The sequence below is a fragment of the Helianthus annuus genome, chromosome 14, assembly GCF_002127325.2.
Source record: "Helianthus annuus cultivar XRQ/B chromosome 14, HanXRQr2.0-SUNRISE, whole genome shotgun sequence".
Lineage (NCBI taxonomy): Eukaryota > Viridiplantae > Streptophyta > Magnoliopsida > Asterales > Asteraceae > Helianthus > Helianthus annuus.
Window position 1 is genome coordinate 141,765,093 of NC_035446.2, and position 25,701 is coordinate 141,790,793.

General features: G+C 35.3%; 1 pseudogene; it reads right to left on the reverse strand.

Moving 5' to 3' along the window:
* Nucleotides 1-5,511: 5,511 nt before the first annotated feature.
* On the reverse strand, nucleotides 5,512-9,945 carry LOC110904033 (annotated as a pseudogene).
* Between the last annotated feature and the right edge of the window lie 15,756 nt (nucleotides 9,946-25,701).

Here is a 25,701-nt window from a genome sequence, read left to right on the forward strand (position 1 = left end):
TGACCAATAAGTACTTTATATCCTCTTACATATGCAAACTATATTCTACCTTTCAAACCAAGCTCAATCTAAATTTGATTCAATAAACTCAACGTTTCGTTTAAACAACTATACATGCATATCATCGTACACATTTTGGTCGATACCTCGCGATAACATCATTTATATCATTCGTATCTACGTACTCGACCTTTTGAATGTTTATTACACTTAGATCCGTGATGTCCCAACGAACACTATATACGCAATATTTATTTTTCATGCCTACACCTATGTTCATACGTTTTATGCTTGTACTCATACACATACTACTTATACGTTTTACGCTTCTGCTTGTACACATACTACTTACACATTTTATGTTTATGCTCATACATACATGCGTATTCATACTTAAACTTATGCTCATACTTTAATCCTTACTCATGATTCATACATTCGTACCTATACGCGAGCGTAACCTGAGGGATTCGCTTGCGTGGGTCCCACACATACTTAAACATGGACTTGCTTATATACTATATTCTTGTACGTACACATTCTAAACTTTTTTATGTATACCCCGATGCATACACAACTAGTATAAGCTATGCGGATCATGCGACGATCAAAATAATCACGGGTGCACACGGGATTATAGTGATAGGCGTATGAGAACCATAGAGTGTGCTACTGCGTATGGTAATACACGGAACGTAACATGACACCGAAGACGAAACGGACGTAACATGGTCAAAACATGGTGGATACGCCGCTGGTACTTCCTATATATAAGTGTTTTCACCATGTTACCAAAATTTCGTAAAACGTGCCATGGGAAATTCAGTGTTTTACAGACCTCTTGGACCTAATACAAGCTTTAAGCAACTCACAAACACATTATGTCCGATTATCCATGACGAGACTTCATACTTAACATGCTACTTTCATCTATCTAATGCCCATATCATTCGTATACTTGCGTTCATTTAGTGTCAATTGTTCGCCCCATGCTCCTATTTCCTTCCTTTCATACGAACCTCGTTCACAATCAAGCTCGTTTAAGCATTCAAATCCTAACTTATCTTATTACCCTTAGAACTTTCTAATTATTAGCCATTACAAATCGTTTTACCTATACCTGTTTACCCCTGCTTATGCCTCAAACCCATTTCGGCTCGACAAATCATTTTACAAACTTATCTTTATCTTCCCAAAATCTCGTACTTTTCAAAACGTTTCAAAATCTCAAGTCTCGAACTGTTACCAAAACTCTTTAAATCTACCTCTTAAATAAATTTCGGGACGAAATTTCCTAAAGGAGGGGAGACTGTAACGCCCTGCTTTTTCATACTTTCCATAATTAGAAAGCTCGCCTTGTAATGCTATTTTTGGAAATCTTGTATTATTGTAGTCGTCTTTTCGTTGTAAAATCCGAGACTTGGATCATAAATAAAATTCGTATTTCTTTAAATTCGCCATCTACATATTCATACATGTTCATACGTTGGAATTCATTGTACATCGAATCCTTATTTGTAATTCATACTTATACGATACTTATTCACGATGCATGTCCATGCTTGTCCTCAAATTGTTACCTAAAAACCCCTAATAATATGCTTATTTATACAACGGTTAATCATCTAATATGTGACATATACTTGTCACTTACAAACATGTTACATACTTGTACATTACACTTTTTACCTAGTTAAATCATGTTTTATTTCATATTTCACCTTGTTACAAGTTAGGGGAAACATTGTTGCATATTATTACACAACTTAATTAACAAAATTACTCATTATAATGTTTTAAAAGAATAAAAAAATAAAGAAATATGGCAGCCCCAATTCAGCAAAATTCAGCCCCATATAGTTGGGCTTTGTGGGCTAGTTTCAAGGTGTAACCCCTTCTAAACACTTCCAAAGCCCAACCCATTGAAACCCTAATCCTTCCCCCTATAAATACCACTTATAACCAGCCTCCCTACCACTTTTGCAACACTAAAAACTCTCAAAACATCCTCCAAACCGTAGCTGAAAGCTAGGGTTCGAGCAGATTGACACCCCTTCACGAAAATGAGCATAACTCACTCATTTCTTAACGAAATCACTTGATTCTTTTTCCTACTTACTTGGATAATCATGGGGTTCGATTCCTAGACTTCTCCTTGGAGAAATCAGACCTGGAAATACCCCGAAATCGTCCGTAAACTTTCTGTTTGTTTTTATGTTCATCAAAAACTTGTTTAAACCTATGTAACTTGTGTTCAACACATCTCATACCTATGTCCTAATGCTTATAACTTATCCAATGGTTGGTTAAGCTTAAAAACAAGGTTGAGACATTTAAAATCAGAGGATTAAACCTCATAAACTTGGTGTTTTGTTTAGGGTTTCAACCCACAAATCATGTCAAACTTTGATACATGAGTGATTATGGAACGACTTGGGTTGTCCTACATACAATCCTCACATGATTTGATGATTTCTCTATAGTTAGGTTGTTTATGTTATTGTGCAAATCCTAGTTCGTGACCCTCCTTGGTTGTTGTTACACCAAGTGAAGTGGTGAACATTCAAGGGGTTCCTAAATGGAAGCATGTCCTTCCTACCCCATACATGACATCTATGATAATACGAGGTGCCTAAATGAAGATCCTAATCTTCTACCTCCTACTTGAATTATTGGACTAAATAATATGTAGTACCTAACCTAAGTATATATATACACTCATTCGAACCTTTGATGTTGAACTTGTGTTTATATGTTAAAGTAGTAGAACATCACCTAAGACCTAAACCTTGTTGTGATTCTTATGGGTGTTCAACTCATGAAAACATTATCATAACCCTTGTGGTTACCAAGTGTCATACAAGGGTTAAGTGTTGAAGATGATTATTTTCACATGCTATTCTCATATCTTACTTTTATGTTGTTTTAAATACCGAATCTCGACTCTAAGCATACTAGAACTTTAACCCTACACATTCAACTTTCTAACCCCATCAACTTTGTCACATTGGATAATCGGAAAGCATATGCAAATTTGTGAGTATACTCGCAACCCCCTTTTTTATGTTTACCACTTTTTGGGGTGTAACATGTTTTACTATTAAACTACACTTAAACTTATTCTTTATGCAATGCACAAAACAATCCTTATACATGAATACTATGTTATGATACTTGATGCTTACGTGGACCATACTTATGTGATATGTTTTAGTCATTAGCTCTTACGAGCCTCCCTTCGACATGTATAGCGCTATAGGAGTAACGCACCGCCCCCCTTAAACTTGGGTCATGTTGAATTAATTAAACTTACTTGCGTAAACAGAGGTTGGCTAGAAATATTGCATGCCACGATAGGTTGATCTCGTATAAACTAAGTTGCCATGTGGATTCGTTTTAAACTTTTATACTTATACTTATACTTATGCTTAAACTTGTATACTCGCCTTTGCTTTTGCATTGAACTTTATTTTAAACATGTTACAGGTTGAGGATGATGATGTTATGAAATGAAGTAGCGTTGATGCCTAGATACACATATAGACGTTTAGGTTTAATCGTTGTATCAATTTTGATTATGTTGTATTCTAATTCCTTTGAACTTGACGTTATTTGATTTCTTTGTAACGTTGACAAATGAATTATGAAATGAAATCGGTTTATTAAATATTGTCACAAATAGCGTTATGATGTCTCTAGCAATCTTCACACTTCGTCTCATCCCGATGTTTCCGCCATTGGTTGGGGTGTGACACCTCCCATGTGGAGGAGTCCGTCCACGGACGCATGAACAGGGGCGGAACTAGAGGGGGGTCATGAGGGTCCGTTGACCGTCCGGTCACCGAAACTTTTTGAATTTTTATTTATAAATTTTGAGTTTTTGAATAACAAACTTAGAGATGGACCCCCTAATTTGAACCAGTATAGAATATAAGCTTATGATGACCCCCTAACTAAATCGTTCTGGTTCCGCCACTGCGCATGAACTTGACATTTTCGTAAAAAACGTTGGTCAAATGACATTTTCGTAGATTTCCTAATATTATATTTTATTGGAGACTTGGAGTGTGAAAATATCGTTGAGGTATATGGTCAATGATCCTATTATTTTTTGGAGACTTGGGAGTGTGAAAATATCGTTGGGGTATATATTTTTAGTTGAAAATGTTTTTTATTTTATTTTTTTTAACAGGAAGGAGAATACTTTGACCAATATCGTGGCATATTTTAAAAAGTCAACAAATCAATTATATTTTAGCGTTCAAAACAGTCCTAAATTTGTTACAAGTATCTTTTTAGTAGCAGCGTTGTTTTATTTCTCTTTTGTAGTAGTGAATTCCTTTTAGCTGCCAATAGAGATCTTCCCTTTCCTTTGGTGTATTTGAATTATAGAGTTATTAAGGCGTTTGGGATTTGTCTTGTTGTTTTAGTTTTTTTCTTTTTGAAGGTTCAAACTATCTACATACCTCATCTATTTATTTGCACACCCCTTGTCTCGTATAGGTCAAGGATTACATCAAAATCACTGCATGCCTGGTGTCAGCTTTGATCTGACTGCTCCTATACGCCACGTATAGGCCTATACGTACGAGGCGTACAAGACCCCTTGTACAGGTCTCATATATGATCCCTGCCCGGTATATGCCGCATATAGGCATATATGGGACATATATAAGGGCTTTTTTTACAAGCAATTTATACAATATTAATCGTTTTAGCAAAGTTTAATAAAAATAAGTATTTTCTAAATAAATTACAAATTTTTTTATACAATATTAATCAATTTTTTATACGATATTACACCTGTGTATTAAAGTAGTATAGGCCTATAAGGAATCTATACTACACCTATTGGCCTATATGGGATCTATATTAGACCTATACGCTACTTAACAATTTTTTTTTAAATTACTTATTATCTAATTATAAAACTTTGCTAAAACAATAAATATTATATAAAAGTGTTTGTTTAAAAAAGCCCCTTATAAACGCTTAGTGCAGACCTATACGAGACGTAAAATGATCTATTTTGCCTATACGCCTTGTATAGGCCTATACAAGCCATACAGGACATGAAATAACATAATCAGAGATTCTCTTAGAAATTGAATACGGTTATACGCCCAGTATAGGCCAATACGAAGGCCTATACAAGGGCGTGTAAATAGGTACTTAAGTGTGTAAATATGCCGACCCTTTTTGAATCACTGTTTTCGAATACATTGTTTTCTTTAGATTGATTACAAGTTTGTCTTTAAAAAAATATACGAAACATAAACAGTACTCCTAACAAAACATAAACTTTATTCTATATAACAGTTTGTGTTGTTTGTAACAAACATCAAAATTGTTGCTATCTGTAACAAAATCTTTTAGCTTTAATTCATTTTAATCACGGTTTAAAACATACTTTCATCCACAAACTTAGTAGACAACATTGGCGGATTATAGGTTAGGAAAAGTTCTCCAACTATAGTGAATTCATAAAGTCTCCTCTCGTTAACAACATAATAATCCAATTGCCTTTTATTTCATTAAGATACATACAATATACATCACTTATTCTTTTATTCCATAAGAAAATTAAATAACGCATATATACTAAGCAAATAAATATTGAATAAGGCACCCCAACAGATGCAATACCTATACATATATGTATACCAAACATGTAACATATTCTTTTCCATCAAAGCATTATCACTTGGGGAGACGGAAATAAATTGGTACGGGATTATGAGGCTCAGGGGCAGCATCCCACACCGAGAAAGCACTTGTTGAGTTCATCCATCTATCGGTCATCTCTGGATAGTGTCGGTCCAACACATCTTTCAGACTCTCTGTTGTGTTCACCCATTCGAACCCTTTTTTTGTGTACACATCTTCGTTAAAATCGCTAGTGAAGAATCTATCCGCTTGGAGTCGCCTGCACATGAACCAATATTTAGTTTGTATAAAAATTTATCCATTAGTTTGTTTATTTACAGTTTTGATTCACTTATTTTGGTGATTTGTATATATACCTTGAGGCCATGGCTAGAAAGATTACAAAAGCTGTTTCGCTAATGGCGAACCCATTGATCTTTTTCTCGGCCATCATTCCTATCAACAGATCAAGCTCTTCGACATCATCACCGTACACTTCACGCAATGTGGCAATAGCTTCTTTGTCCTCTGTTAGATCTTCCCATTTGGAGATTGGGATCAAGAAAAGTGATCTACGGAACTCATTGTATCTTGCTACTTTCCTCTCCCTATCCCTATAAACTGCACGCATCATGATCATATATTAGGATCAAAATTAATCATGTATATACACATTCTTTATTGAAAGACAAAAATAGCTTACTCTCAAGTGATGCTAAATCAATGTGGTCGGGGCGATCAGTCCCATCCACGTTTTGAGGCACAATGTCCCTAAGCCAGACTGGATAGTTAAATAGCTCAAGCGCCCCACAGGCTTGATGTCCCATGGATACCATTTGTGTGGTAAATCCAATTTTTGATAATTCCTTTTCTCCATTCTTTCCAATCAAATTGATCATGTCAATCCTGAATATAAATTAATAACTATGAGCATACTTATTTGTTGGTTATTACATGAAGATACAAAGAAGTAAATTGTTATTCAAATTAAGAGAAAATAACTTAGGTGCGATTTACGTACTCCTTGGTAATCTTTGGAGACTTGTTAGGTCCTGGTGTGGAATTAACATCCCTTATGACAAGTTGATCAGGTAAGAGAGAATGCATTCGATAAACACTTGTAAACTCTTCTGTTAGCGAGTAGGGTACCCCGTGGTTTTCGGGTTTCTTTAGCCCTACTAGTCCTCCCAAAATAGATCCTCCAACATGCCCAAATGTAATTAACACATAAGACTAGATTAATTATTTATTTTAAAGTAAGTAATTACCAGTTAGCTCTCATTCCAGCAACAAGCATGTCAGTTTTGAGAAGCTCAATGGTCCAATCAATGGTGTGCACCTTTGCGATCACCGCAGAAGTTACTAGTCTTGCGTGGCGATACAGATCTTCATCGTCCAAATAAGGATATTCTTTCTGATTGACATAAGTATATTGTAAGCCACTAGCTAGCTAATAAACTAAAAATAACTAGCTACATGTTTATCATATACACATATACCTTTAAGGCGTCACAAACCGCATTGTGCTCGTGGATAAAGAGGGCTTGCAAAGTTGACACCCCAATCCAACTATTACGAACGTCTCCCGCTATAGGCAATCCATCGTTGTCATGTTGAAGGAGACCATCTTCTGCAATCTTGAGCTTTCCGTCAATGAACGTTCTTACGTGACGTCCAGCCTTTGAGTTGCTTCCATATACCACACTCCCATCCCTGTACATGTCATATATATCCCACTCTTAACTTCGTACTATTTATTTGTATATACAATGATTGTCTTTCTCAATTCTTTTATTATAACTTTGAGAGTTTTTAACAATGCGAGGTTATAAAATATGATTAATTAAATTATAGAAATCATACTACCAAGGAGTTCTGATGTTACGATGACCTTTCTTAATGTCAGAAAGACCAGTATCGATTTCTTTAGTCTCGAAGAACTTGAAGGATTTGAGAGGGCATTCACTTGCTACTTCTGCTGGCGCCCTAAGCTCAATCTGTTATCATAATAATCCATGGTAACATATTATATATGTGTTAGTACAAAGTTCTTCCTTCTTATGTCACGAGATTATATAATATCTTGATTAATCGAACCTGATTTGTTTCTTCAAGGTGATCAATCCAATCATGAATCATGAACTGAATCCATGAAGCAGCAATCATGTTGAACTGCTTTCCGGTGTCTATAAGTTGTTTACGTGCTAGAAGCTTTGTTGCTACCAACATCGGATCCGGCTTCAATAGCTGCACACAGAAATACGTTTTAGTACAATTGTCTCACCCTACATTCAAAGCTCGACTACCATTTCAAATTTCTTAGGTTTATTGTGAGTTGCATTGAATAACTACTATTAGATGAACGAACTTTTTTGCATGTTGCATTTTTATCTAGAAGTTATTTACTTGCTTTAAATTTGATAGTAATATCAGCTTCAGACAAGAACACAAGCAAAGGATGACACTTGTATAAAAATGATTATAAAATTTATAAGGTATAATAAGAATGAAATCTTCGAGACCTGCTTGTTTAATTTTTACTGATTAGACAAACGTGTGATTAATAAACTGGATATGTACTCATGATCTAATGGTCTAGTAGGATGGTGTTTTTTTTTTCTCATAGAAAATGAATTTAAATCTTTGTAAGTGAAAAGTTGGATGATATTTATGTGTAAAAAATTCTTGTTAAAAAGTGGGTTTCGTGTATATCATATCTCACTTTAATCTCTTTGATAATTATGTCGGATAAAATTGCTATTACCATCTAACGAAAGGAAGTCAGGTCATTGTCACATATTATATAAAAAGAAAAGTATTTAGACTAAAAAAGTTTTAATCTTATTTTATAAATGTTGGTGTGGACCTTACGTGATGTTTTAATGGGATATATCGGAGTATCTAGTACTGCCAATAACTACATTACAAATGAAAACACGAAAGAAAGAATAACAAATCATGAACAATGACAGTGAACCGATCGGTATATTTATATATGACTTTTGTATTATCTACAAGAGTAATAAACATCTAATTTTTAATCTAACTTTAAAGATGGACAGAATTCTCTTGATGATTATTAAAATTTTAGATAATCACGTGTGTCAAGTTTATCTGACCTTGAGATTTATATTTAGAATTAATTAGTATGAATATCGATATACAAAGCTCTAAGCCTCTAATTATGAAGTTGGATTAATTAGTATGAAAAAACCTAAAATATATAGATATACAAAGCTCTAAATATTATAAGTTTGGTTGAGACAATTGATGATCTCTAACATACTCCCCTCATGTAGACCTAATAATGCTTACATAAATACACGGAAATCACCCAAATGACTATCAAACTATCACTAATTTATTTTGCAAAACATGTTACGTAAATTTAAGGATATATCTATAGATTTGTGCTTTGATTAAAAAAAAACATGTATTATCTTTTTTAAATATCATCCTAAACATCTTACAAACAGAACTTTGGGAAAAGTTCATGTCTTATAAAAAGCTTGAAAATTAAAACAAAGACGTCGTGGTTGCTTTTTTATATCCTGTCTCTATTAAGACTAACTGATAAAAAAAAATATTTAGTAAAAGGATATAAAATTTCTCTTTTGCTCTTTGTCAATCAAAAGCTAAAAGAAACCCTGAGTAACCAGTCAACGTTATAAAAAATGACCAGTTCAACATCAATGCAATTTTAGAACAATAGTTAGAAAAGATAACTAGCTAGTGATATATATGCCAATATGTGTTAATTTGAAGTTGATCGATTAATATATATACCTTCTCTTTCTGATCAACAGGGGGCATGTTACGGCCAATGAAAGTTCCTTCACTGCCGGCACTTTCATTGAAAGGATCGTTAAACTTTCCATTGGTGGTCCTGAAATCAACGTCATCGGTATCAAACCGAACCCCAACCCGAGTTTTCCCAACACTGAGCAGATTATACTTATCATGAAGAATCCGGCGAATGGCCAAGTAAGTAAGACCTAAGAACACAGGAAAACGGTGCCATCCTATCCCGGATTTATCGACACCATGAATGATCTGCCAAAGTATTATAATCTCAAAATGAGCTATAGTAAATTAAAAGTTTAATTAATTGTTTAATTACATGCATGCAGCATTAACGTACCAAGAAGAGAAACTTGTCGATGAGTGTCATCCTTTCAAAGAGTTCATGAAAGTCGGCATGGATGAAGTGTTTGAAGGGTGAAAGAAGTTGTTGTTTTGCAAAAGACATGAATGTTTTCATTTTGGGTATTGATGAATATGTTTTTGTGAGGTTTACAATGCCAAGATGGCCTATATATAACATTATAGATATGGGGACTTTAGACACGCTTGTGGTTTGACTCTGAATATTCAAAAAAATTGAGTGTGTACGGAAATGAAGAAGATTAGTTACAGTCTTACAGAAAACTATTGTAAAGAACCACAATGTGGTTCTAAGTCAAAAATGTACAACCAGTCAATCACTAGCCACTGCACATTATATAAAATACAAAAATTATCTTAGCACAAGTATGTTGTTTGAGGTAGGACCGGGTCAGATAATTTATCCTCTAAAATTATATCATCATGGAAGTTTAGCTCTACAAAATTAATATAACTTTGATTATGAAACTACTACGTTACTGAAAAACAATATAGGTTTTTTCTTAATAAACTGTTTAACTCGTTTGACAAAATATATACCATTTTCATTTTATCCATTTGATTGTTAAAGACCAAGTATATATCAGATCGATCTTAATGAAGTTAACATTTCTACCTGTCATACTTAAGTAAAAGAAACGAGTTCTCATAGGTTAATGATATTTAGTATATCTGGTAATTAGGCAAGTTGGAGTTGGAACAAAAACCTAATCATAGTTGAAGTTGAAAGCTAAAAGCTTAAACTTTTATTTAGAGCTAAAATCTGAAACTAATTTGATTGTTGAAAGATGTTTGACAAATTAGCTGCAGCTGAAGGTATGAAGTTTATTATATGAACATTAAACAGACCTAAAATAAGAAATATATTTAGAAAATTTGGTGCTAAAAAGTTTGTGCTCTTTAGGTGTTTTTAATTAAGAATATATTTCTAACTCTCACATCCATAAACTTTAAGTTTAATAAGGGACTATTTTTCATAACTAAAACTTACAAACTAATCTTTAGTTATTATTAAAGGAGAAGATGAGCTCACCTAACACAAGTTGAGGTGTCACTCTTTTACATAAGCCAACAATTGTCACACCCTCAATTTTCACATGCGGAGTATTACTGCGAGGCGTGTGACTGACCAGGATTATATCACCAATCATATTGAACAATAAGTATAATAAAACAGCTTTCATCACTACCATTACGATTAGTGACTATCAGCATCTAAAGTCCAAAGTTTAAAGTTCAAAAACAACGTTTAAAGTTAACAGCGGAAGCATAAGTTAAACAGTTCAAACAAGAGTTCAAAAGTTCATAATTATTATTAAGAAACCCAACATGGGTCAAGCAACCACTACACTCCCCGCTGCAAGCTCCTGAGCTATCACTGAGTACCTGCAAAGTATGCAGTAGGGTGTCAACATAAAGTTGGCGAGTTCACGGTTTATCCAGTTTTATTTCCAAAAACTTGTGTTGTTAAATTACTCATTTATGTCATGCCATGGGGAGCTACCCCATATGTAAGCTACTAAACTCCGTAATACCGAACACTTTGCAACTCGTTGTATCGTTGTTGCCCCGTTTGTCAATGTCTATCATCATTGACGGTTTGCCAAGGCCTATTAGTTCACGCCCGATCCTATCCAGGCATGGTGTGAGGTTGGTGAAACCTAATAGCGCTATCAACTAATATCCCCTTCGCCAGGCCAGGCGACTAATCGGTATAGTAAGTGGGGACTTCCATGATAGAGTTTCATTTCGTACGCTTGTTCATGAAATATAAATAGCATTTAACCATATCCCAAAGCAGGGATACTATGCAATCCCAAACCAGGGAAAGTGTTGTTTGTTCCGTTCCCAACCACTGGAAATACATGCTTTTAGTAAAGTGTGTCAACTCACCTTTGTTTTGCCCGGCATGTAATTTTCTTGTTTTAAAGTTGGTCAACCACGTCTTGATTAAATCCGGAAGTGTGCGAGAGAGTGGGAAAAAGAGGTCTTCAAATAAATGATGAAGAAAAGTTTTCCAGAAAGGGTAGGCTAATGCTGATGATGGTAATGATGATGCGCCAAAAATCTTCAAGGAGGAAGAAGTAGGGTGTTTTTCTAGGGTTTCCCAAAAGAGAGGAATGTTGGTGAAAGGGAGAGAGAGTGTAACAACCCGACTTTTCGGATTGTTATCCGTTTGCTACTTACTTCGATTTGTAACCGTTTTGTACTCTGAGATTCGATATAAATAAAGGGTTATGTTATACTAAATACATTTTCATGACACAGCACCTTTGCACGCATAAACGCTTTATATTCGCAAACGCTCAACGCTAACACAACATGAATCACAGAAAACTATGCTACTTTAGTTGCCGAGTATGTTTGTTTGTTCGGTAACCACTCTTGCCTTCGCACTCGCTTATCGCGCTAAATCGCTAAAACGCAAACGCTGTTAATTGTAGTAATGTTATGCTGTGTTTTCTTATATGCTTTACTTGTGTGTGCTTTATATGTTTAGGGATTATACTCCCAACTCGATTAATCGCATCACAACGCAACACTCGATATCTAGTTAAAATACTCAAAACACTAGAACTAACTAACACAACAAAACGCATTAAACGAGCATCCTACGCGCGAAACGAGGAACGGATTGCACAACACAGGCCCTTTGAACGAAGCCAGCCAGCCTCGTACGAAGGCAGCCGGTTCGAACGAATGCCCCTGTGCGAACCCCCATCCTCTATAAATACCCAAGCCCATATCCATTTCACTCATTGCTGTCATTTCATACTGAAACGCTGCCGAATTGCTGTCCGATTGTTTTCAAGTAAGATTTAACATTTTTACATGATTACACAACGTTTTCCACTACGATTTTCCACAAGATTTACTTCGATTTCATCCAAACTTCCGGGTTTTTACTTAAACTTCATCTTTTTCATCTAAACTTTATCTTTTTCACCTAAACTTTATCTTTTTCATCTTAACTTCATCTATTTCATGAAAACCTTCATCTTTTTCATTAAACCTTCTTATTTTTTCACAGATCTACACTTAACCGAGTGTATTGGACCTAGCTTCGGCTTCCCAAGTTAGAAATCTACAGATTTCACACCCACCAAGTGTTAGACCTTAGTGAAAATCCTTTAAAACCATTTTCAAACTCGATTTTACACAAAAACGGACCTAAAACAACATGTATTTCATTCACTGGATAGTGGGATGAAGTAGTGTTGAAACCGCGTTGAATAGGACTCGAAAATACATCCGATTCAGGCGAAAACACCGCTCCGAATGCCAAGAACAGCCATGAATGCGAGCTGGACTGTTCTGTGCGAAGTCCGGCTTCGTACGAAGGCACTGCCTTCATACGAAGGCATTGTTTCGCGTATCACAGCCCGATTCTCATCCGTGACTCAGACAAAGACCTCTCCGACTCTATGTTTAATTAGTAGATTAAGGTTGGAGGGATGAACACTCGATTTTCCGAAGACAGACGCGAAGAACACTCGATTTTGGACAACGGAAGCATCACTTGTGCAAAGACCCACCTTCGTACGAAGGCACATCTTCGTACGAAGCCTTTGTTTACCCACCCGACACTTCGATTTCGACCGTTTCAGCACTTTGGAAGACTTACGCATTTTGTCCCGGTACGCAGGCTGATCCGGCGCTCCCTTCAATCCATTTCAGGCTGTGTCTACTTGCTAGACACGCACTATGAGTATACTCGAACCCATTTTCGTTTAACGCACTTTTGGGTGTTACATATGTCCTCTATAAAAAACACAACACTTAAACGCTTTATAAACGCTAGCCGCACTCGCATCTTATATGTGATTAGTTGAATGCTTGTTGCTATGTTATACAGTGATGACTTGCCTACTGCCTTTAGCAACGATAGTACTATAGTTTGGACTCAACACCTGTTTAGTCAGGGGTTGCTAAGGATCACACACTTTACTTCACTTGTTCGCTTCGGTGAACATGTGTCGCGCATACTCTACTCGCAGTTATGTGGTTCGCTTGTATCATTGTGATAATTACTTGATTCGCCCGTTACGTGTTACATGTTGGTTATGCGTAAACGCTATACTATATTTATGCTAAACTTGTGTACTCACCTTTACATTATTGTATTGACTTTATTTTAATGTATGTGACAGGTTGATGGATTATTTGCTGCAACTGGATAGGAAGTCTAGAAACTCACCAAATAAAATCTAGGTTGTCGGACTTGTTTTGTTTGAGAGATGTGAACTCCATTATGACTGTTTGTTGAAATATTTGTTTATTAGTATGGGATAATGAACCTTTTAAATATTGTCATTAAATAGTTGTTATGGGTTCTCTTGAGCAATCTGGTTCGCCTAGTGCCGCACCTCGATGATTCCGCCATCGGTTGGGGTGTGACAAAGAGAGAGAATGTTTCAGGAAATTGTTGCCTTCAATGATTGGCAAAGGATTTTCTAGGGTTTTGCATCACATGGGTATATATACCAGTTACCAGATACCGCACACCCTCATTAGATGAATGTGCGGTCCGTTAAAGCCTAATGGGAAAGGTGTGCGGCCACCTTTGGGCCAGCCTTTTAGGGTTTTGGGTCCGAATAAAAGAGGTGTGCGGTCGTAGTAGGTGTGTGTCGTTATGCTGACAGTGTGCGATTATACTAATATTTATTTGGTGTGCGGTTTTTATAAGAATCAAATATCATTCCACTTTACATATGAACCAGTCAATCATTTCCAAGTATCTTCACGTACATTCAAGCAATCAATAATAAATCACGTTCATTAACATTCACATAGTTACAACGTAAGGTGGAACATGAAGGGAAAGTACGGGTTGTCACAACAATGCATTGCTTATGTCATTATTATTTAAATTAAATATAATATCTATACTATTAAATTATTATTATTATTGTTATTAAGGGATTATTACAAATTTCAAACCCACATGGGCCCATGAAGTTTTGGACGGGCCTTTGTCACCGGTTTCAAAATTCAAAACACCCATCGATTCATTTATTTGGCTCCATATGTCACTTTTGAAATTGAAATTAAAACTCTCTCTCTCTCTCTCTCTTCTTGACTGCCTCATTCATCTCCTCTCAGATATTAATCTCTGCTTTCTCTATCCCTTTCTACCTCACCCTAAACAAAACACCATCATCTAATCTCTCAACATTGACTCCTTCACCAACAAAAATATTAGGTTAATCTCTCCCTCTACTCCATGCTCCGCTAATGAAACTCTAGCTTCTCCCATTCTTTTCCTTTGTTGATCACCTTCTCAAAATCAGTTGTTGCTCTTGAGTTGTTAAAAGCCAGATCCGCGAAGTAGCAATTAGGGCAAACTTCAAGAATGATTGAGCATGTAAATTGTTGCACTTCAAAAGTGATTGAGCATGTAAATCGTTGCAGCAGCCACCATGTCTCCATATATTAATTAGGTAATGGATGTCTTTACGTTTTCTCGATTTTGGATTTGAAATTATGATTCTTCCAAAAGGGATGTTCTGGTTAGTGCTCAACATGATTATTTATGGATGCTGCACATGTATGTCAAAGTTTTTTTAACATATTATGTTTCTGTAGTCATTGTTGTCAATGTAGAAACGAGGAAAAATAAGTTTTTATAATTGAAAAGATTAGGATTAAAGATTGAAGAGACTATCTGACCAACCAAGCTAGGACATTGCGTAAGGTAGACTGGGGAGACCAGGTTCAACCATGGCAGTAACATCCTAGAAGGCTAAATACCACAATTTTGCATTTCGTGATGCGGTAACCGGAAGCCATTCATGGATCCTTTTCATTCTGTCACATATACACAACTCACCACTGCCAAAACCAAATATTAAAAGAAACTACTAAAACAAAAACAAAAGTCAATAAGAAAACACATACAGAGTCATGTTGATGATAAATCTATAAATTTTAAGGAGTGTTTTAACTCAACAAATTAAGTACATCTTTTAAACCTTACCAAGCACCATCACTATGTAGCGTCTTCAGAACAGTAGAGGTGGAAAGATATCGACTGAAGGGCTGCAACTATCATCAGAATACAACAAAAGACACATTAAATATTGAAAAACCACAACCCTCCAAAGACATAAATGTTCAATATGATAGCTAAAATCATATCTAAAAATATACCAACTCATCGTGTCTTTGAAGGAGGGATAAACCTGCAAAAAATGAGAATGAACATGTTCAATGTGATAACCGCTCTTAGTTAAGGTTCAAATCAAAACCTAGGTCATCAAACAAACCAAGTGTTCATCATTGATAGCCTTCTAAACATAATCCCAATGAATATGACTTTCCATTAAACATAATCATGCGAGTTTAAAGAGGCTAAACGACAAATCGAGAACCAACAAAAAAAGTTACCTCAATTGGTGATAAAAACAATGAATAATTAATGAATAAAAACAACAACAAAAAATTTAACAACTTTTAAGAAGTTGGTAAATATGAACCATAAAGGTAGCTCGCCAAACAATCTTGAATTCCACAACATTTGCATATTCAACTTTCAACATATCAGGTCAACCATCATCTATGAAACAGTAAACACATATCACTATAAACAACTTAAGGAAAATGATTTCAATAAAACTAATCATGTTGAGGAATCATATAGTTTGGCATAACCATAACCAACAGACCATCGAATAGACAAATCCATGCATACACAAAGAGAAAACCACCGAGCCTTACTGGTTAAACATCTCAAAAAGTTGTTCATCTCAAAAACTTTCAACATTTTCAACGCTGTCGGAATCTTTGCCGGTTGAAGCTATGAATTGCCGGAAAACAACCACAAGTCACCGAACCTGTCACAACACCACACCCACGAATACTATGATAACCCTAAACTCGATAGTATTAAAATTAGCCCTAAATTTATATAAATGGAAACAAATTTACCTTCTAAGCCTCGTTGATCAAATCCACAAAAAATAACGATCTGAAGAACCAAATTACAGGTCACCAATGATAATGATCCACTTTCCAAGTACAAACAATGTTTAAAACAACAAACTAAAAGAACTCAAAACACATAAGATACCAAATCAATGTAAAATCCTAATAAAAACACATAAGATAGCACAAAATAAAACTTTAAAATGTTACCAAAGATGAAGCATTTGAATAAATATTCAAATTAAAATAGTGCACAACTCCAAGTGTCTAAACTTCTTATTGTGATCTATTTCAACGATTACATCTTCATTAATCTTCCTATTTTCCTTAAAACTCATAAAATTTAGAAAATAGATGAGTTTGGATCCTTGTTCCTTACTAGTATACTGTTGTAGCAGCCTAATGTTGATGATAAGCTCCAATTTTAACTTCAAACTTTCTGATTTGTAAGCTAAGAACACTTCATGGGTTAGATTATGTAACACCCCAAAAAGGTTTATTATGAAAATAAGTCGAAAATATTAAAAACTTAACTTAGTTAGTTAAAAAGAAAAATGTGTTACAAATGTTATTTAAATGATGGAAAGTACCAAATTAAAAGAAATGTAAACACTAGAAGGGTTAAACTTTGGCAATACCAAAATAGAGGTATTAGAAGGTTGAAACCCAAAACACACACATTTGTGTGTTGCTGGGATCGAACAGAACAGGGGGGAAGCAAGGTGAAACCTTTGCTTGCAAATTCAATCAATTGAAGTGAAAATTCAAGGATAATCTAGTGCATGAACTTCAATTGACATTCATCTAAACCCGATTACTGAAGTGATAAGTTCAATTTCTTGAAATTATGATTTGTAAGAAGTGGGTCATAACCCAATCTTGAGTTCATAGAACAAATTGTGTAAATTGGAGTTAATATTACTTTCTAGTACAAGAATCATGTTTGAAATTAGGTCATTTGAAACACTTTAACAAGAACCCACTTGATGAAAAGTTAGCTTGAATAGGGTGATCAAGTAGAAACATATATGTGAAATCTTGATGTATGATCTTGCTTGTAATATATGGATGCTAAATAAATTGATGTAGAATAAAAGAATCATGTAAACTTAATTGATTATTGATGATATATGGGATGAACTAGTAAATTCATGCTTTACATACTTGTACATTATGCCTTGTAAATACGATGCCCACCAAGCGTTTGATGAAATGCTTAAGAGAATAATGTATGTGTAATTTGGAAAATGATGGAATGAAATTGGTTGGACTAAATGAATGAATGAATATGTTGATGTAGGCGTGAAAGAAGAAGGTTCAAATACTAGGAAAAAGGAACTCACAAGATCGAGGTATGTTTTTTTACGCATACATTTTGTATTGTGTCATTTAATGTTCTTACACGAAAACCTTAGTTATGACAGTTATGGTGGTTTTGAAATAGATGGCCTAACCCGTTATGAACGGGTCATATGAAATGAGTTTCTATGAAAGGATATGTATCATGGTCAGCTCGTCTTGAACGAGCCGAATGAATGGAAAGTTATGGGAAAAAGGAATGGTATAGTTCAATCCGTCATAAATGGGTTGAAGTGGATGCAAGCACAAATGATGAAAGGAATGTATTCGATTCCTTGTAAACGGATCGAATGGAAGTTTATGTTATGAATGTAATTAACTCGTTACTAACGGATTAATGAATGGTATGTTTTATCTTAAATTTGAGATAGTAAGTATTGACCCGTTTCCACGGGTCAAGTGAATGTGAAGGTGACATGAAAGAATGAAACAGATTATATCGATTCGCTAGTTTAAATAGTGTTACGATTAACGAAATTGACTTGAAGTTTTGTTTTAATGTAGGTAAATCCGCAACTTAAACTACATGGCGAACTTGGATCGAACACATGACCCACGCCCACCTCGCGCTTCCGAAGTTAACTACTTGAAAAGTTCAAGCTTTTGTTTTACGTACAACCGACATGTTTAATCTTTTGATGATATTATGTTTTTGGAAAAAGTTAGTCTTGTTAGTAACCTTGTAACTAAAACAAGTTAGTTATATCTTCTTTTTGTCGAAAGGTTGTGCATTATAATGTTATGATGTCAAGAAGTTGTCGAAAAATTTTCAAGTTTTCCTTACTAACGTGTTGGTTGAATGTTTTAAATTTTGGGGCGTTATAGATTATGTTATTCTACTGAGAACTATTAGTAATTTAGAATCACCATCAAGTTAAAACATGTTAAAAATACTAAATTCTCACATACCTGATTCCCTCAAATATGCCAGTGTCTCGTCATGAATCATCTGAGCTAACATTCATATCGGAAAAAATACCTACTTATCAACATAAAAAACATATATAAAATGCAAAATCAATGAAGTGATGATGTTTGAAAACATAATCTGCAAGTTACCAAAAAATGAAAACAAACTATCATCGGGTATTTATACATATGGAAATATATATGAATCAAGTAAGAATTACTAAAAAACTTATATTGAGGCAAAGGGATTATTTGAAAAATAAAGAAGTCCAAATGAGAGAAAAGAGCGCACAGGCTGGTAATCAACATCTTGAGCTTTTGGTTGAAGCATTTCATCAAACATTTGGTGTGCGACTTTAGACCTTCTAGTTTTAAATAAAACAACAAAAAACATTAGCCCTAAATCATAAACTACACGAGAAACTCACAAAGATACAATATCAAAACTTAAAATAAAACAAATCTACTTGTTTCGATAACCACCATAATGAAGTAAAATAAATAATTGTCCTAACAGACTCATACAGCTGAATTAGTACCTTAATCATAGAGAATGAAGGTTGGATAACGCATACGTGGTTTTGGTTTGAGGAACTCACTACTTCATTTTACTAGCCTCCAAATTGAAATCGTCTTCTTCTAACGTCACTCACTTGAAATTTTAATTCAAAAATAAAATTAAATGTCACATACATCAACAAAATAAAACAAAATCGAAACCTGTTGAAATAGATTGAACACAAAGCACCGATCTTCAATCTTCTACAAAGAACAATCGATTTTAGGTTCGAAGAAAAGAAGTTATTTATGAAAGCAACAATATGAAAATTAAACAAAAAGAAAGCCTAGTTTGAACAAAAATCAAATCGATGAACACAATTGAACAAAAAGAAAGCCTAATTTGAATAAATCGATGTAACAAATCTGAACAGAAAATGTCCTAGTCTGAACTGATTTGTCATCAAGATAACCGGATCCAATACGTTACAAGAACCAAACCTATTTTGATTAACAAAAGGTTTAACAACAATTAAAAGAAGATTTGCTTACCTGATATCGATTTGATTGTGGGGACTTCAAGCAGAAGGAAGAGGCAGAAGAAAGCGATTTTTAGGGGTTTGTAACAAGATCATGTTATGTATCAATATCTGGGAAAGAGAATGAATACATTAATATTTTTCAAAAAATAATTTTCCAAAAATAAACCTTCTAGAGAGTTGTTCATATGCATTCCCTCTCAAATCATCTTGAGGTTCCACCACAACATTCTAAGTGTCCCAAATCATTTTCATTTATTATATTATATATGCTGCATTCCCTCTCAAATCACCTTGAGGTTCCACCACAACATGCTAAGATGCTGTTTGTATTTTCAGAGGTAAAACGTCTGCAGTCTGCGGACCACATCTGCAGCTAAAGAGATGGACCAAACCTCTGCAGTCTGCAAGAAGAAGACTGTTTGTTTTTTAACTTCTGTAAGCTGCTGAAATAAACTGAAATATAAAAAAACTGATTTTATTTAACTTAAAAGAGTTTTTTAATATTCAAACATAAATAATAGTTATACAATACTGAAATAATATTCATAAAACGACAATAACATTTTTTTATATCATTGAATCAATGCTTTGCATTAACTGCTCAGTGATTGGACAAGGTTCTTCTCAGCCTCTGAAGGCTTAACCATAACGGGTTGCCCAAGAAGAAGATGACCAGATAGAGCAATCGCCATGGGAACAGACATTGCATCATAGAACTCAATGTACCTGAAGTAAATAATTCAAGACACAAGTTTGATCGTTGTGACCAGAAGACATGGTAATAAAAAGATTATGGGATAAGCCTTAGGATGTTATAAACAGAAAGGTAATGAATCACAGAAGTACAAAATCCTAGTACGTAGAACTAATTATGATGCTAAATCGCTCATGATGCCTATAATGGCATAACTATATACATGGTACACCGTACCCGTTCGTACCGAAATGAACATACCCCCGCTCGTACCGAATACACCAAAATCTAGCGAATCACGTACACGTATCAGACCGTACCGCGATTTAGGTAACTACGAGAAATACGACTTCATAGTTCATTTATAAAAATAGAGAAGCATTTAAACAGAGCACACACCCAACTCCTTTTGATCGTTGTGAATTCCTATCCATGATCAATTGCACATCTCTCACCTGCAGAAGAAAAAGTAATATAAATAGATTTAAAACAAAACAAAATAATTGACACAATGCCTTCGTGGATATCAATAATACATATTACACAACAGCTAGTATGCAACCTTGTGAAAACCAGTGCTTTAACCACATACAAGTTTCAAATTAATATATTAAAATTAAAGTTTTACTGAAGGAATATTTTATATTATACCTGGATAGCGGTTCATGATTGTCATATGGCGGTAACAACTGAGGTTCTTTTTGTGCATCTTGGGGAAAACTCGGCTCTAACATAAATCCCAAAGTATCACTATTTATAGAAATACGGTTTGTTGTAGTGTTATGTTGTCATCTCTAATCTTCTTGACTTGAAGAAGTACCCTTACATGTAATTCACCTTCTAAAATAGCTGTCACGACTTCAATAACCGCCATCTGTGAAATAAAAAGAAGATTTTAATACAAATCACACAGTGGCTCATACATATATGGTACTTGATCTTGAATGCAAACACCTCATGGCTATTAAACATCATTAAAGTTCCACAACTTAAAGCCACTACAGAGTATATCAAACATATTAAGCCAAAACCTGATGACCCCATATTACATATCACCAAATAAACTCACAAAATCTTGAATCTAATCAATGCTTAACAAACCCATATGATATAATAACTTAACTAGCCCTAAATTTATCAGAAACATTAAACCTTAATAAAACCTTAGCATCAACCCACCAAAATTCATCATCAAGATCAGATTTTTAACAGAAACCCTTAACTACCAGCTAAAATTAATAACACCCAGATAAAATTTTGATGGAATTTAACTGTTAATAATCTCAAAACTATGGTATATGATAAGAACACTAATAAAGATCGAAACTTTTCTTACTATACGGTGTTAATGATTTTCCGCTCCTTTGCAGCAGTGGCCGACGAAGTTGCAGGGGCCGACGACGCAGCGTGGTGATGGCGGAGGGGAGATGTGTTGTCGGCGGTGAAGACGGAGGTGGGAGCGGTGATGTCGGCAACCGGATGTGGGGGAGGGGAGATGTGGTGGTCGGATGAGAGGAGCAAGGGCTAGGGTTGCAGAGTGTTTTGAAAGAGCAGAGATGAGATGAGAAGAGGTTAGAAGAGGCGAGTCCTGATCTGCGCGAGGAAGAGGTTTAGAAGATATTTTTTTTTTAAAATCACTTCCAAAAAACAAATACACTTCAGACTTAAACGTCTACGTGTGGTTTGCGTGAGGAAGACATAAGAGGTCCAGAAGTACTTTTCACAAAAAACAAACACCACCTAAGTGTCCCAAATCATTTTATTTATTATATTATATAGAAAAATATAGATTATATAGATTTTCAAATATCTTTGTTAGATTGTAATCGATATCTTTTTTCAAACATCTACATTTTTAACACCTTAATTCCATCGTTACTTTACACTTGTAAAGATTTGAACCCACAACCTTAGATTTGTAAGAGAGACGTGATATCACTAGACCAATAGGTCATATGTAAACTATTTCCGATGTTTACTTTGCTTTTTAATTAATGCCTCCTACGCATTAATTAGTTTTCAACAACTTAGACTTTAATATCATCTAATATTTTTTTTTGGATGGTGTATTGCCTACTAGCATAAGTGTTTATTTCAATCAAAATGATACAAGTTTAAGTATTATAAAGTGAGAATTGTAAAAGTAGATTTTAGGTGTTTGTGTGTTTATCATTAAAAAAGTATATTCTTATTTTTTATTTAGTTTTGGTTAGACTATGTATAATAGAATAACTAAAAAGCCGTACTCTTTTTATAAAAAAATTCCCTAAAATACGTATAGTGAAATAACTAGAAAGTTGTCACGTCGTTGTCACGTAGACAGTGAGTCCTTAACTACATATTCACAAGGCATAGTCGTTTAATTACAAGCAGAATTAATTTTTTAATTTTTTTTATAAACATGTGAGTAGGGTGATTTGACCGGTTAGAAAAAAGTCTGGCCCCACACTCACAATCTCTCGTGCTCTTTAATGTGCTAGAGCCCAAGGGGGCTGAATGCCCTTTGTCACGACCCCCGGCCCGGTATGACCCGGTCCAGAAGCCGCGGGACAGAAACCCGTGGTATTGATTATTTAATTTGGCAGCGGAAATATTTGACAGGATCTTTTAAACTGAAAATGCCCAATTATTTTATTTCACAAATTGGGACAAACCCCATAATATACAATAAAGGGATTTTTACGAGGAAATCCCTTGTTTTACAAAACATGTTTATTTATTTCATTGAGCCACCTCTTCAAGCTTTTTAGTGCTACCTAGCACTTTTTCCTTGATTCAAAGTAAGTCACATGAAACATGTTTAAAAAGGTTTTATCAGCGGGGAAATACTGGCGAGTCATTCAATTTGCACAAAAGACACATTGTTATAGATTTACAACATTAAGGGTTTTTATATTTGCCCTTATCATATAATTAACTGGTTCAGCTGTCACTCGACCGAATCTATGACCGTAGACATATCACTAGTTAGGCTCGCCCACCTAACAGTGATAAATCGTTAGTAGTAATGTGCACAAAACCCCCACATACTGCCAGTAATTAAAGATTAGCAAAGACTTAATCACTGCAAAATATAACTGGAAAACATTTAGGGTTTTGTAAAGCACTTTGATAAAAAGAGAATGACTCACATTGCAAGTTTAGTTGGACAGAACTTTGCCTACTGATTTTAGCCTTGTAACCTAGTTAAATAGCAATGCACACGAAACTAGGTCAGTAACTTAATACAACATTTACGAATAACTCACGAAATCAAAACCCGCACGACGAATGACAAAGTATAGCCCAAATACAGGCAGCACTTAAACATCCTTCGGATCGGTTTCAATCGATCGGACATTATATCGTAGCAGTGATCGAGTTAATACCCTGTACTCGTAGCAGCGTCTCGACACCCTAATACCCGTTTTTAAGCAGAATATGGACGTTTTGATTGAAATTTTCGAACACAGAAGCAAGTCCCATGCACAGGCAATTTATAGCTGATTTTAAGGTTTTACGCGGCCCGCGTAAACCTTAAACCTTAACAAGATCTTATGTGGCCTGCGAGGGCCACCTAGTCTACAACTAGGGCTACCGTGTCACATGTAGGCCTGCCACGTGTCTTACACGTGGCCTGAACGCTTATCCGGTCATTTGTTGTCCTGTCGCGGCCCGCATAACCTTATCTTATGGTTTACGCGGCCCGCGTGAAACCCAAATTTCTTGATTTCTTGGTTTTTCATGCACATTAGGGTTTTAGTGGTCCGGGTTTTCACTTACGGGTCGTTTATGGACATTTTTACAGGTCCTTACATCCTCCCCACCTTATTTAAAATCTTGTCCTCGAGATTTACTGAAATAAGTGAGGATACTTTCGCTTCATTTCCGATTCCAGCTACCAGGTGTACTCTGGTCCTCTTTTTGAATCCCACTTGACCTTGACCAGTACTAGTCTTTTGTGCTTGAGAAACTTGACCTTTTTGTCTTCTATTTGAAGTGGTTTCTCAACAAATTTTAGCTTTTCATTTACCTCTATATCCTGAAGAGGTACTACTAGAGATTCGTCAGATAAACATTTCTTGAGGTTGGATACATGAAATACGTCATGTACTCCGGCTAATTCTTCTGGTAGTTGTAAGCGATAGGCAACTGGTCCTATTCGCTGAATTACTGGGAATGGTCCTACGTACCTTGGACTTAGCTTTCCTTTCTTACCAAAGTGGACTACCCCTTTCCAAGGAGAAACTTTCAAGAGTACCTTGTCTCCAATTTGAAATTCCAGCGGTTTGCATCGATTGTCTGCATAACTTTTCTAACGATCTCGAGCCATTTTCAGTCTTTCCTTGATTTGAGTTATCTTGTCAGTGGTTTCTTGTACGATTTCAGGACTTGATAATTGGCTTTCTCCTACTTCTGCCCAACAAACTGGAGTTCTACACTTTCATCCATACAGTTCTTCGAACGGGGCAACTTCAATGCTTGCATGATAACTATTGTTATAGGAGAATTCAATTAAGGGTAGGTGGTCGTGCCCGTTTCCACCAAAATCTATCACACATGCTCTGAGCATGTCATCTAGGGTTTGGATCGTCCTTTCACTCTGTCCGTCTGTTTGGGGATGGTATGCAGTACTTAAATTGAGTCGGGTCCCCATTGCTTCTTGGAAACTCGTCCAGAAATGTGATGTGAAGCGACTATCCCTATCTGATACAATGGAGAGTGGAACTCCATGTAGAGATACTACTTCGTCTACGTACAACTTTGCTAATCTTTCCATGCTAAAGGTTTCTTTCATTGGCAAAAAGTGAGCGGATTTGGTTAATCGATCCACAATCACCCAAATCGCGTCGTTACCTTTTCTGGTTTTGGGTAACTTAGTAACGAAATCCATGGTTATTAGCTCCCATTTCCAAACAGGCATTTCTAATTGCTGAAGTAACCCTGAAGGTTTCTGGTGTTCTGCTTTAACTTGCGCACAAGTTA